The sequence below is a fragment of the Cryptomeria japonica genome, chromosome 7 (genome assembly GCF_030272615.1).
Source record: "Cryptomeria japonica chromosome 7, Sugi_1.0, whole genome shotgun sequence".
Lineage (NCBI taxonomy): Eukaryota > Viridiplantae > Streptophyta > Pinopsida > Cupressales > Cupressaceae > Cryptomeria > Cryptomeria japonica.
This window is the reverse complement of record NC_081411.1, coordinates 846,567,406-846,580,938: the sequence shown is the minus strand read 5'-3', so window position 1 is coordinate 846,580,938 and position 13,533 is coordinate 846,567,406.

The window sequence follows — 13,533 nt, the reverse complement described above, 5'->3', positions numbered from 1 at the left end:
AGTTTCATTATGGGTTACCAAGGTATGCTACAAGCTAGGTAATCTTATTCAGAGCACATAGAATCTGCTTTAGCATTTCAGATGTAAAGTTGCAGATATTTGTAATGATTATATTGTAATATTTTGAAGTTGTAAGAGAAACCTTTAACAGGGTAAAAGACTCTAACCAAGTCTATAAATTGTAAATCCTTTAACCAGGTGCTACACTTATATAGTGTTGTATAAATCCTTTAGTAAGGTAGATCTAATTACTCTTAATACTCCTAATAGGGTAAGCTATAAGAAATAGCTAAATGTAGCTCTAATTGAGCATTCTTTATTATTGTAGTAGTGAAGTTGTGGGTGCCATCCCCACCGTAGTTTTTCTCTCTAACCAAGAGTTTTTGCGTGACCAAAATATGTGTTATGGAGTGAATCATGAATGAATGTTATCTGTTGATTATAGTTTTGTTTTATGTTACTGCACTATTTTGTTTATGCATAGCAGTAAGGTTATTACAAAAGAAAAGTTTTGGAGTACTGATTCACCCCTCCCCTCTCAGTACATTATCTTTCTATATTGGGCCTAACAATTGGTATCAAAGCTTGAATCTTGGAAAAGGGTTTAACCACCTGAAGAGAAAGATCTTAGCAATGGAAGGCTACAAACAATCTTGGAGGATTGTGCATCTTCAAGAAGAGATGGATAATGCAAATCAAGTGATTGTAGACATGTAGAGGCAAATGCAAAAATCTCTGAAAGTAAGGAGAAGATTATCTAATCACTTGCAGGATTCTCAAGAGCTAATGGAACAAATCGAGACATCATCTGAGAACAGTATATCTAAAGAAACTAAAGAAATGATTGGAATGTTGAAAGAAAAGAACAAAGCATTGGCTAATCAACTAAAAGCAATGAAAAGAGAACATGAACATTTCAGTACACAAATGACTGAATATCTAGATGCATTAAGGAGAGCTAAGGATAAAGCAAGAATCTACAAAGAGAGAAATAACAACTTGAAGCACTAGTATCTGATAAGGATGATGAAATCATAAGGTTAACTGGTATTCAACAAAATATGACAGATCAACTAGGTTATGCACATCATGAAGCAATTCTGAAGAATGATGAAAATCAATCATTGAAACTTGAAGTATCAAGGTTGACTGATGAACTTGAAACAGAAAAGAAATCCAAAGAATCATTAGAGAAGAGTTATGAAGCATCAAAGATGTTGGATGAGCAACTGAATACAAGAAGACTCTACAAAGATGGAGGACTTGGTTATAAAGGAAATAATACTACTGAGAAAGGAGAATCATCAAAACAAGTTGAAAAAAGAAATAACATCAAAAGGAAGAAGCCTATTTGCTACTACTATGGAAATCAAGGTCATACTGCCAACATATGCTAGATCAGAAAAGGTAAGCAACCAAATATCTCTAAGTCCAATGGATATTGTTATAATTGCAATAAATATGGTCACATACCTAATCAATGTAGAACAAAGTCTGTTAACAACCATCAGAAGGCAAAATTCAAAGGGTTTTGTAAAAACTACAATAGATATGGACATAGTACCGAGAGATGCTAGTTTAAGCAAAAGAACAACATGAAGTATCCACACTGAGCAAACACTAGAGGTTACTGAATTTACACAGATTCTCATCGACAATATGCAGCAGTACCATGGGATTACAATATGAGGATATGGTGTGAATGTTGTGGAAGATATGGACATATAAGTGCCAACTATTTTATAAGGTTTGGAATGAACAACCGAAGATCATGGAGAAATCCCGGTATGACATGTTTTCATTGTCACAAAACTGGACATTTAGCTAGAGATTGCAGAGATCAACCGAGAAAAGACACTGAGGAGATAAAAGAAAAAGTCAAGATGATTTGGAAAAAGAAAGAAATTATGTCTGATGAAGAAAGCACCTTACCTACCGAGTTAGGTGCACCTATTTCAAATTAGCCAAGAAAAGGTATGAAGGGACTGCATTCTTTAAAAGATAAATCATAACAGCTCCTATTTTATTATGAACAAGAATTCAAAATCTGCATAGTTAAGATACAATTAGTCAGTTAGTATACTATACAGGAAACCTGTCAAGTTGGTGTATACAGGAAACCTGTCAAGTTGGCTATCAAAGCAAAGTTGAATATTTGGTGAAAACAGAAAATGAAGTAAATCAGTAAAAGGTGAACCGAGTGCATTTAATACCATGACCTAACCTGCACGGAGCCCGATAAGGTATTTTTGAGTACTTAAAAGTATTTTTGCGGTCATTTTCATTCACCCAAGTTTTTGAGAAGCAGAGCAGAGCGAATCAAAGTGACCAAATTTCATTCAGAGGGAATTTTCAAGGTATTTACATCAATCTATTCACACTGTTTAGCTGGTTTCTAATCTAGTCAAATTGCTAGTGTCTATTGAGTGTGAAGAGTAAGCTACTTGTAAACCCTAAGGATAACCTGTCAAATTTTTACTCGAGATCTACCATGGTGTCCAAGATCCAAGACCCTGTAGTTGTCCAAAATGTGGAGAAGCCATCTCTGAAGTATTCCCTAACTCCTAAAGTCGCCTCAGAACTGGATGATAAAATGGCATTTTCACTCATCCCGGATTGAGTCTTATTGGTAGAAGATGTCAGATTCTTTACCAAGTGTCATGTTGAGGAACTCGGTCATGTAGAGATTAGTAACACATATGATGAACTGTGCACTGATGGCAAACTGGATAGTAAATTTGAACATATCAGAATCAAGGGATTAACTAAAGCCCTAGTCTATCCTCGTGTGTTCAAACCCCAATGGGTTAAGTTTGTACTGAGCAAAGTACATGATGATTTCATGTGGCTACAAGAGAAACCATTCAAGATCATGAAGGAAGTCATTCACCTGATCACCGGATATCCCATCTACGATCATGCTTGTGCAGAGAAAATGATATCACAAAAGGAGCTAATCAGTCTAACCGGAGTAGAATCTAATTACCAAGGACTGAAATTGAATAATGTCACTGATGCTGAACTAAAATTTGCAATCAGAGTCATTGGTTACTATTTCTTCCAATCTGCAAGGGAAAACAGTGTACCATGTGCTGCAGTGGACCTGGCCTACAAAATAGTAAAGAAGAGAATGAAAGTAGACTTGTGTGAAGTACTAATAAAGAACTTATTTGAGAACCTGAACACCATAAGGAAGCTGAAGAAGAAAAACTCAACAAACACACTCAAGTTTGGTTCACTACTTATCTGTATGTTTTTCTATTTTGAAAAGTTCTTTCCCTCAATCAGTAAATTAGTATGGGAGCTACACCGACCTATCACCCATCAGATCAATGATTACATCAAGAAGTTAGGAGATAACTTTAATGATGTCATGGATGATTACTTTAGAAAATTCCAAGAGAAAATGCACAATAGGTATAGGATCCCACCACAACTGGTTGAAAAATACAAGGACAATATTTGTTTTGAAGTCAACACTGATTACTACTATGTAAATGTTGTTGAACCAAGGATTCAGTTGTTGCAACCAATGGGTTATGAAATTGATTATGACATCACACAGCAACAAATTGATGCCTACCTATCATTGCTAAGGCATGCAACTGAACTAAGGTATGGAACCTATGAAGAGGTAAAGGAGAAAGTAAAAATGAGCATTGTAGTTCCTAAGGCTACAAGGAAAGAAACAAAGATGATAAAAGCTTTGTCTGAGAAATTCAGAGAAGAATCTTCATCTACACCTATCAAAGGCAATCTTGCCATTACCGAGGAAGAATCAAAAGCATAGGAGGCAACAATAACATTGAGCACAGAGTTGCCAAAGGGAAAAGTTCTAAAAAGAAAGAAATAGGACATTACAAAGGCCCTACCAACTCCACCAACAAAGAGACCAAACACCAGAGCATCAGCTACATCACCAAGCAAGAAACAAAAGATTGTTGTCGCTCCTAAGGTAACAAAGACTTACAAGAAATCTACTCAGAGACTCATTTTGGCAAAAGAGTTGAGTGATACAAAGTCTGATGATGCTAACAAATTCTAGATTGTGAAGAAAATAAAGGCAAACATTCATAGTGTTGAAAACTTTTGTGCCAATCTCAAGGAATATGGTGGATTTGTAGGATTCAGATATGTTAAGTATGAGTCTAGGAACAATGATGAGAAATGATAGATTGAACAAGCTATCATATGTACACTTCTGAAGTTTCGGTTAGCACCATTGGAACTAGCAAAGTCACTTCCAACTGAACTCTACTCACATATTGATAACAGATGGAAATATGCAATGGATTCAGAGAGACAAATAAGAGAAAGAAGTCTTGTCCACTTACTTCCTGACATGTCTGTAGCTGAAATCAAGGAGCATTTGTCCACATACAATTCAAAATTTCTTTTGAAACAGAGAGTGTTAGAATTGATGAATGGGCTATATATTGATGTGGAGAATGAGACTAAGGCCAAGTGGCAGGAGATATTCAAACAAAAGGATGTCAGTGAACAATCTCAAATTGAAATTGTTGATGTCACCAAGCAAGATCCAGATGTCACCGAGCAAGGTCCAGACCCAGTTGACAAAATACAAATTGATGAAGATGTAATGGATGAAGCCACACCGGAGCAAGAAATGATTGAAGGCACCACTTATGCAAAACTTGTGTCTAGTGAACCGGTCTTAGAACAAGTTCAGCCTTATCCGCTAGTGAAGCCAATAGTACCAACCAAAGCCCCCAAGGACACCGAACAAGTTACCGAAGGTAACAAATCTGAAGCTACAACATACACAACAAAAGATCAATCATCTCAGGGATAGACAAGCACAACAAATATTACAGCAGAGACCCCTAGCATCGAGCCATCCAAAGACACTGCAACTGCTACAGGAATAGTGCAAAGTGTTGCATCTACTGAGCAACCTACCGAGGGACAACAAGCCTCACAAGAACTTGTCTTAGTGCCCCAGACAAAAGGAAAAGAGAAAAAGGTGAGAAAGCATGGTTTTAAATTTGACTTATCTAAACCAACCGTGTTGCCCACTGTCGACATCTCCAAATTAAAAGGGCAAGCACTCACTGAATTCGGTGAACTATGCAAAGTAAAGGCTGAACAGTAGAAACAACTGGCAATACAGCAAAAGAACAAGGTACTTCAAAAGGTTAGAACACTGCTCATAGAAATGCTACCATCAGCAACAGTGTCATCTGATGGAACCATCCATATTCAGTTGGATGAACTCCTTAATTAGATTGAAACATTTGGAGTTGATGCATCTGAATACCTAAGCAAGCACAAGGATAAAGAGCTCAAAGCAAAAATGATAGAGGAAGTCCAAAAATCAATTACTGTTGGCAAGGTAAAACTTGTCAAATTCATTGCTGAGTTGACCCCTCAACTCAAGCACATTCTTTATTTATTCCAGAAATTGTGTACATTTTCTTTATTTATTAAAGAGATCAAAAATAAATCTGATGCAATTGAGAAAGAGATCACCGATCTCTCCTCCAAGTTGACCACTGAGCCTAATTCAGTTCAGACCTTTTTACAAAAGCTACAATAGCTTATGGCTCAATAGTTAGAATTGAGGAATGAAGAGCATCAAATTAGGATGGATATAATGACCCTTCAAACATTATTCCTTCCTCATCTCTCCTCAGTCCAAGAGCAACTTAATTGAGCTAAAAGCTTATCAACTACCCAAGAGGGAAGCACTCTTGATGGCTTGATATCACTCTTATCTGATATTCAAGCACAAAACTCATTAATGGAAAGTCTCAAGGACTCACTCTCAGTCGCCCTCACTGATGCCCGGACCAAGTATAAAACTATTTTTGATCAGTTACCACCTCCGGATGCAAATTAAGTTTTTAATGTTTGTCAAAAAGGGGGAGTAATTTTATGTTACTACACAGGAGAGGAAAGCCCAGCAAAGGGGGAGTAATTCTACACTTGGAGACTAGTACAGTTTTGATAACACAATTTTGAGTATTATATACAAGGGGAGTCTACCGAGCAGAATATACAAAGCATTCAAAGTACACAAGTATAGTACAGAACCAAACCAAACATGCAAATTCAGAGTTATGTACAGGATAATGATAAGGGGAGTATATCTGCATATACTATTGACTATTGTACATATTGTCAAGTATAGTCATTTTGTCAAGTATATTTTATTTAGTTATGACTTTGTAAGTAGTTTTTGTCAAACATCTCAACTAATGTCAAAAGGGGAGATTGTTACTACTTATCAAATTGCCATTAGTTTCATATCCAAAGTCATACTATATTCTAGTAGGTTAGTATTATCGAATCATGCAGTAGGTACACACAGAGAAGTCAGTATGAACAGTCTAGTCGGTTACTAAAGAAAGTAGTCACAGAACACGGTATTCACCGAGTTGTTTATCGAGTAAAGGTTCATGGCTACTGAGTGGTATAATTAACTCATCGAGTTGATATTCACTGAGTAAAACATCTTACTAGATACATTGAACCTGGACATGTACATGAAAACATGTTACAAGATCGAGGCACATCTAACCATTTTTGTGTTGGAAATTGCACTAGGAGATTGTGTATGATTACAAGATCAATCTAACCTATGAGATATTTTGTTTAATCGAAGAATCTTTTTGTAAGATCAAAGTAATAAATCAAATCACCGCTATAAGAGATCTATATATACAGCATGATTCTAGGGTTAGAAATATGACATGATATGATATGATAAGAGATGCAATGAGATAGCAGTATGTATGCATGAAGGAAGATTGTTACAGAGACACAAAGAGGTCATCGAGAAGGTTATTAGTGAACATTTGAAGAACAGAGTAAATAGAAGGGTTTACCGAGTTTCATTATGGGTTACTGAGGTATGCTACAAGCTAGGTAATCTTATTCAGAGCACATAGAATCTGCTTTAGCATTTCAGATGTAAAGTTGCAGATATTTGTAATGATTATATTGAAATATTTTGAAGTTGTAAGAGAAACCTTTAATAGGGTAAAAGACTCTAACCAAGTCTATAAATTGTAAATCCTTGAACCAGGTGCTACACTTATATAGTGTTGTATAAATCCTTTAGTAAGGTAGATCTAACTGATCTTAATACTCCTAATAGGGTAAGCTATCAGAAATAGCTAAATGTAGCTCTAACCGAGCATTCTTTATTATGCAGTAGTGAAGTTGTGGGTGCCATCCCCACCGTAGTTTTTCTCTCTAACCAAGAGTTTCTGCATGACCAAAATATATGTGTTATGGAGTGAATCATTATGAATGTTATCTATTGATTATAGTTTTGTTTTATGTTACTGCACTATTCTGTTTATGCATAACAGTAAGGTTATTACAAAATAAAAGTTTTGGAGTACTGATTCACCCCTCCCCTCTTAGTACATTAGCTTTCAATATTGGGCCTAACAATGTGATGGTATAATCTTTGTGATTTCATTTGATTTGCATTGTCTTAGGTAATCTTCATATGTCATGGTGGATCTTTGTTGTTGTTAGGCTAGGGTTTTGTGGTTGAATTCATTTAGTCTTTCAATATTGTTGTTATCCACTTTCACCATAATTCATTTGTGGTTGAATTCATTTAGTCTTTCAATAGGGTTTTGAAAACTGACTCTAGTGGTTCTCCCAATGGAGTGTAATTCCTTCATGACTTGGAAGTTGTTTGAGTATTCACTTGATTGTTTGTAGAGCTTGATCCAAAAAAAACAAAGAAGTGGAAGATGGAGAGGAACAAGCAACAGTAGCAATGCCTCAAGACCAAAAGCTATTCTTGGATGCAGTCAAATCCATCTCCAAGGATAATTTGGATGGATTACCCACCTATGGAGGAAATCTCAATGGAGAAGAGTTTCTAAATTGGATAATGGCCCTAAATAATCACTTTGATTATAAGGAGTTAGCAGAGGAGAAAAGAGTAAATGTGGCCAAATCAAGATTGAGGGGATCAACCCTAGTTTGGTGGAACATGATGCAAGAAGAAAGGGTACAAGAAGGTAAGAAGAAGATAACTTCATGGGAGCATATGAAGATAAGGCTTAAGGCTGAATTCCTACCATGGGATTATGAAGTTCAAATCCACAAGAGACTACAAAATTTTAAACAGAGGGAACTAGATGTCAATTCATACATTGAGGAATTCCACAAACTCAGTTTGAGGGCTAGGAAGAATGAGAATGAAGTGGAGAAATTGGCAAGGTAGATGAATGGACTTAGGCAAAACATACAAGATGAAATAAGAATCCTCACACTAGACACTGTCCATAAGTGTTTTTAGTTGGTATTAAGGGCAGAGAAAAAGATCAAGAGGAGAAGTGAACAAAATCAGAAACATAGAGGTGGTAAGAATTTTAGAGGTAGAGGAACCTTTGGTAGAGCACAAAATGCTCCAAGAAATGAAGAACAACAAAAACAAGAAGTGGGGACTCACAAAGAGGAGCATATAGAGGATCCTTTAGAGGAAGAAGTGACTTTAGGGGTAGGTTTGGAAACTTAGGAAGAGGAAGTATAGTCTTCACTGGTAGGTGTTATCACTGCAATCAAGTTGGACATACCATGAGTAGGTGCCCAGGAAAAGCCTTAAGTTCAACAAGCTCATACATGGGTAGAAGAAGGACTCCATTAGTGCAAGAGGAGGACACTCAAAGTGAGACCTCTCCAATCAGTAAGGCAGGGCCAATGACAGATGGAGAAAACTTAATGATGAGAAGAACAATGCTCAAGATACCCCAAGCTCAAGAGCCACCATAGAGGAAAAGTTTATTTAGGACCACTTGTAAGTCACATGGGAAAATTTGTAAGGTGATTGTGGATTTAGGTTCCACTAAGAACAATGTCTCAGTTGAAATGGTGGATAAACTCAAACTAAAAATATTACCTCATCTCACTCCTTACAAAGTACCATGGCTCAACCGAGGTCAACATATCTTAGTTGATGAAAAAGCATGGGTGGACTTTTAAATTCATGAGTACAAGGAAAAACTACTATGTGACATCTTGCATATGGATGCTTGTCATTTTCTTTTGGGTTGTCCATGACAATATGATGTGAGAGCTAGTCATGATGGAGAAAATAACAGCTATCTCGTCACCAAGAATGGCAAGAAGTATTAGATGGATCCATTACCTGATCCAAAAGAGAAAAAGCAAGTAGGGTCAAGTGTGATGCTATTGAGTGGTAAAGAGTTCCTTAAAATATTGAAACAAGAAGGTAATCAGGGCTATGTTGCAGTGTTAAAGCCTAAAGATGAAGCTAAGGCAAATCCAATGAGTGAAGTGACTCAAGAAGTGAAAGGGATACTAAAGAAATATGCAAAAGTTATAGGAGATGATATGCCTGATTCTTTGCCTCCAATGAGAGATGTAAATCATTAAATAGACTTGATACCAAGGGCAAATATTCCTAACAAAGCTGCTTATAAAATAACACCTATTCAAAATGAAGAGATCGCCAAACAAGTGCAAGAACTCTTAGACAAAGGGTTTATTAAAAAGAGTTTGAGTCTATGTGTTGTTCCTACTATATTAACACCTAAAAAAGGAGGAAAATGGAGGATGTACACTGACTCAAGGGAAATCAATAATATCATTGTAAGGTACCAGTTTCCCATGCCAAGTATTGAGGACCTATTAGACAATCTTGGTGGAGAAAGCTACTTCACTAAGGTTGACTTGAAGTCTGGTTATCATGAGATAAGAATCAAACCTGGTGATGAATGGAAGACAACCTTTAGGACCAATGCAAGCCTATATGAGTGGCTGGTGATGCCATTTGGCCTCACCAATGCACCTAGTACCTTCCAAAGGCTCATGAATAAAGTCTTAGTTGAGTTTATTAGTAGATTTGTTATTGTGTATCTTGATGACATTTTGATCTTTAGCAGGTCCAAGGAGGAATACCTTAATCATGTGGAGATGGTCTTGAAGAAGTTGAAGGAGGCTCAACTCAAAATCAACCTTGAAAAATGTGAGTTCTTGAAAAGAGAGTTAGTTTACCCTGGTTTTTTTATTTCACAAGGTTTCTTAAAGATGGATCCAAGTAAAGTAGAAGCAATACTTAATTGGCCTACAACTAGGAGCATAAGTGATGTTATAAGTTTTAATGAAATGGAATCTTTTTATAGGAAGTTTGTGAGAAACTTTAGCCATGTTTGTGCTCCTATACTCACCACCATTAGAGGAGGGATTAAATGCCACTTTAAGTGGACAGAGGAAGCCAATAGGGGGTTTGAAATGTTGAAAGATAAGATAGTAGAGCTATCAACCCTTAGATTTTCCGATTTCAATCAGTTGTTTACAATAGAATGTGATGCTGGCCAAAGGGCAATAGGGCAATTTTAAGCCAAGAAGGTCATCCTATAGCCTTCTTCTCAGAGAAGTTAAATCAATCTAAGAAAAGATACTCCACATATGACTTGGATTTGTATGTCATGGTGCAAGCATTGAAGAAGTGGTGTCATTACTTGCTGCCCAAAGAGTTTGTAGTTTTCACTAACAACCATGCCCTTAGTTTCCTTAATGGGCAAGAGAAGTTGAACCAGAGACACCTAAAGTGGGTTGAATACCTACAATCCTATAGCTTCACTGTTAAGCACAAAAAGGGAACATCAAATAAGGTAGCTGATGCATTAAGTAGGAGAGCCATGACTATGTAGGAGATACAATTGCAAAGTGTGGGTTTGAGTGAGTTAAAAGACCTCTACAATGATGATAAATATTTTGAATAGATATATGCTATTTGTTCTGATTTTTCTAACACCTCACATGTCTCTTATTCAAAATATATGATATAGGAGGGTTTTTTGTTCAAAGGACATATTCTTTGCATACCCCAACATTCTGTGAGACAAAACATTATCCAAGAAAAGCATCAAGGAGGTCTAGGAGGTCATTTTGGTATAGATAAGACTTTGGAGCAGATTGGTAGGTTTTACTATTGGCCCAAGTTCCAATCAAAAGTGAGAAGGTTTGTAGAGAAATGTACAATTTTCCAAAGAGCAAAAGGATCATCAAGTAATGCAGCACTATACCAACCCTTGGTCATCCCTCAGAGGCCTTGGGAATGTTTGAGCATGGATTTTGTGCTAGGCTTACCAAGAAATCTAAGGGGATTTGATAGTGTGTATGTGGTGGTAGATAGGTTTAGAAAAATGGCACATTTTATACCTTGCAAGAGCACCAATGATGCCACCTACATTGCAGGCCTCTTCTTCAAGGAGATAGTTAGAATTCATGGTCTTCCAATCAACATAGTTAGTGATAGAGATGTGAAGTTCATAAGCCACTTTTGGAGGACACTTTGGAGGAAGTTGGGCACTAAATTATCCTTTTCATTTTCCTATCATACTCAATCAAATGGTTAGATAGAGGTAATCAACAAATCATTGGGTAATTTTCTAATATGTCTTACAAAACAACATGGGAAGACATGGGATTTGGTACTCGGGTAGGAAGAATATGCATACAATGACTCAGTGAACCAAAGCACAGGTAAAATTCACTTTGAGACAGTGTATGGATTTCATCCTAGGGGCATATTAGAGCTCAGAGATCTTAGTTATATGGCACCTAAGAGTGCACAAGGTGAGAATTTTGCAGAAGGTGTCAAAGAAGTGCATGATAAGGTAAAATAAACCTTACAACAAAAGTCAAAGTAGTATAAGGTGAATGCTAATAAAATAAGAAGGAATGTGCAATTTAAAGTTGGAGACTTAGTATTAGCATACCTAAGGAAGGAGAGACTTCCAAAAGGGTAGCCTACCAAGCTAATAATGAAGAAGATTGGACCTCTCATGGTGGTACACAAATATGGACAAAATGCATATGAAGTTGAACTTTCTCTCACCTTGGGTATTTTTCCTATCTTTAATGTATGTGATCTCTATCCATACAAGGGAGATTCACAAACAAATCGATTGGATACCTCATCATAGGTTAATGAAGACTGGGTGAGAGATTTGCCACCAAACCAACTGGTTAAGTTGGAAAGTATCTTGGACACCAAGGTAGTAAAGAAGACAAGGAAAGGAGTCTACAAGCATTATCTTGTCAAGTGGTAAGGGTTACCTGATTCAGATGCAATGTGGATGTCAGAATCAGATATACTTTAGCATGGAGTGGAGATTGCAGACCTCTTAACTCAAGGGACTTGAGTTCTTTGTCCCAAGGAAGTATGGTACAGGGAACCTAACACTCCAAACATGAAATATTGGTTTCTTCTAATTTTTGTGTGTTGTCTCTCATGATCTAATAATGGACCAACTAGTTGGGTATCGGTAGAGCCATGGTTGAGTTGTCCAAGATTTTAGTTGTGTCATTTGTGTTCAGGAATGCTATCAACCCAGGAAGTTGAAATGCTAATATTGATCACAAGAGTAGTACTCTAGATCATTGTTATAATGTCTATTGTATTGTGTTTAGGTCTTCTAGGATGCTTGAGGGCCTTCAGGAGCCTTGAAATGCACTTGAATGCAAAGTTGCATCTCAAGTGTCAAAAATATGTAAAAGTTGCTAAGCAACATTTTGCAGAAGTTGCATTTTTTATGATTGGCATTGAAAAGTTGGTTCAACAAAATAAATAATGAGGATATAAGCCAAAATCTACTTCATTGTGCAGGCTGGAGAATCTGGAATGCAAGAGCAATTTTTGTGTTTTCAAGAAATCTTGTCTTTTCACCGTTTTGATAGTTTTTCCTTATTTTTATTGCATTGTATGGTCCAATATGGATTTGTCAGAGGAATATCATTGTAGGGCATGAGTTTTTGTTGAATGTGCTTTCTATAATGGTAGATTAGTAAAAAAATTTGTGTTTGGTTGTAGGGAACTAGTTTATTCTCTGTAACTAGGTGTAAAACCCTTGCAAAGTAGGGTTTGAGAGCAAAATGGCTCCAACCTGAGCATCCATTGATGACACCAGTTGAAATAAAATATAATTATAGGTTATGGTATATAAATATGATTAGATTAGGTTTTTTTGTTTTGCAAGCCATTGTGGTGTTTGTGCAATGAAGCCCTAGACTCACAACTTGGAGTTGGTGAGTTAGGACAGCAGGAGATGTGCAGTTTCAAAGCACAAATGGACTAGTAGAAGACAAGATGTCACATGGTTGGAAATCCCTCTGAGTCCCATTGAATAATCCCTAATTAGATTTGGTAGATGATTTGATTGGTGAAACTTTTCAAGCACAAATTTATGAGTCACCCAGGTAGGCTTAAACCCTTGAAAATAAGACAGTTTTGGTTCCCACCTGTGTACGAAAAACCTAGGTGCAATTATTAAATATTGTATGAAAATATAAAAAGGGTGCTCAAATATACAATTTATTTGTGGCCTTGTTTAGGGATATTTCAACCTAAGCCCTGAAAACTGCCAAAGGAGGGCTAATTAAATTAGGCTTATTTGGGAGCCAGTAGAGACAAAGAGAGGTTTGGAAACCTTGGAGATGGGTTTGAAGATTCCCAAACCCCTTAAATACATAAAATACCTAATGTCCATGCATTTTGATCTCAAAGAACCAATTAGT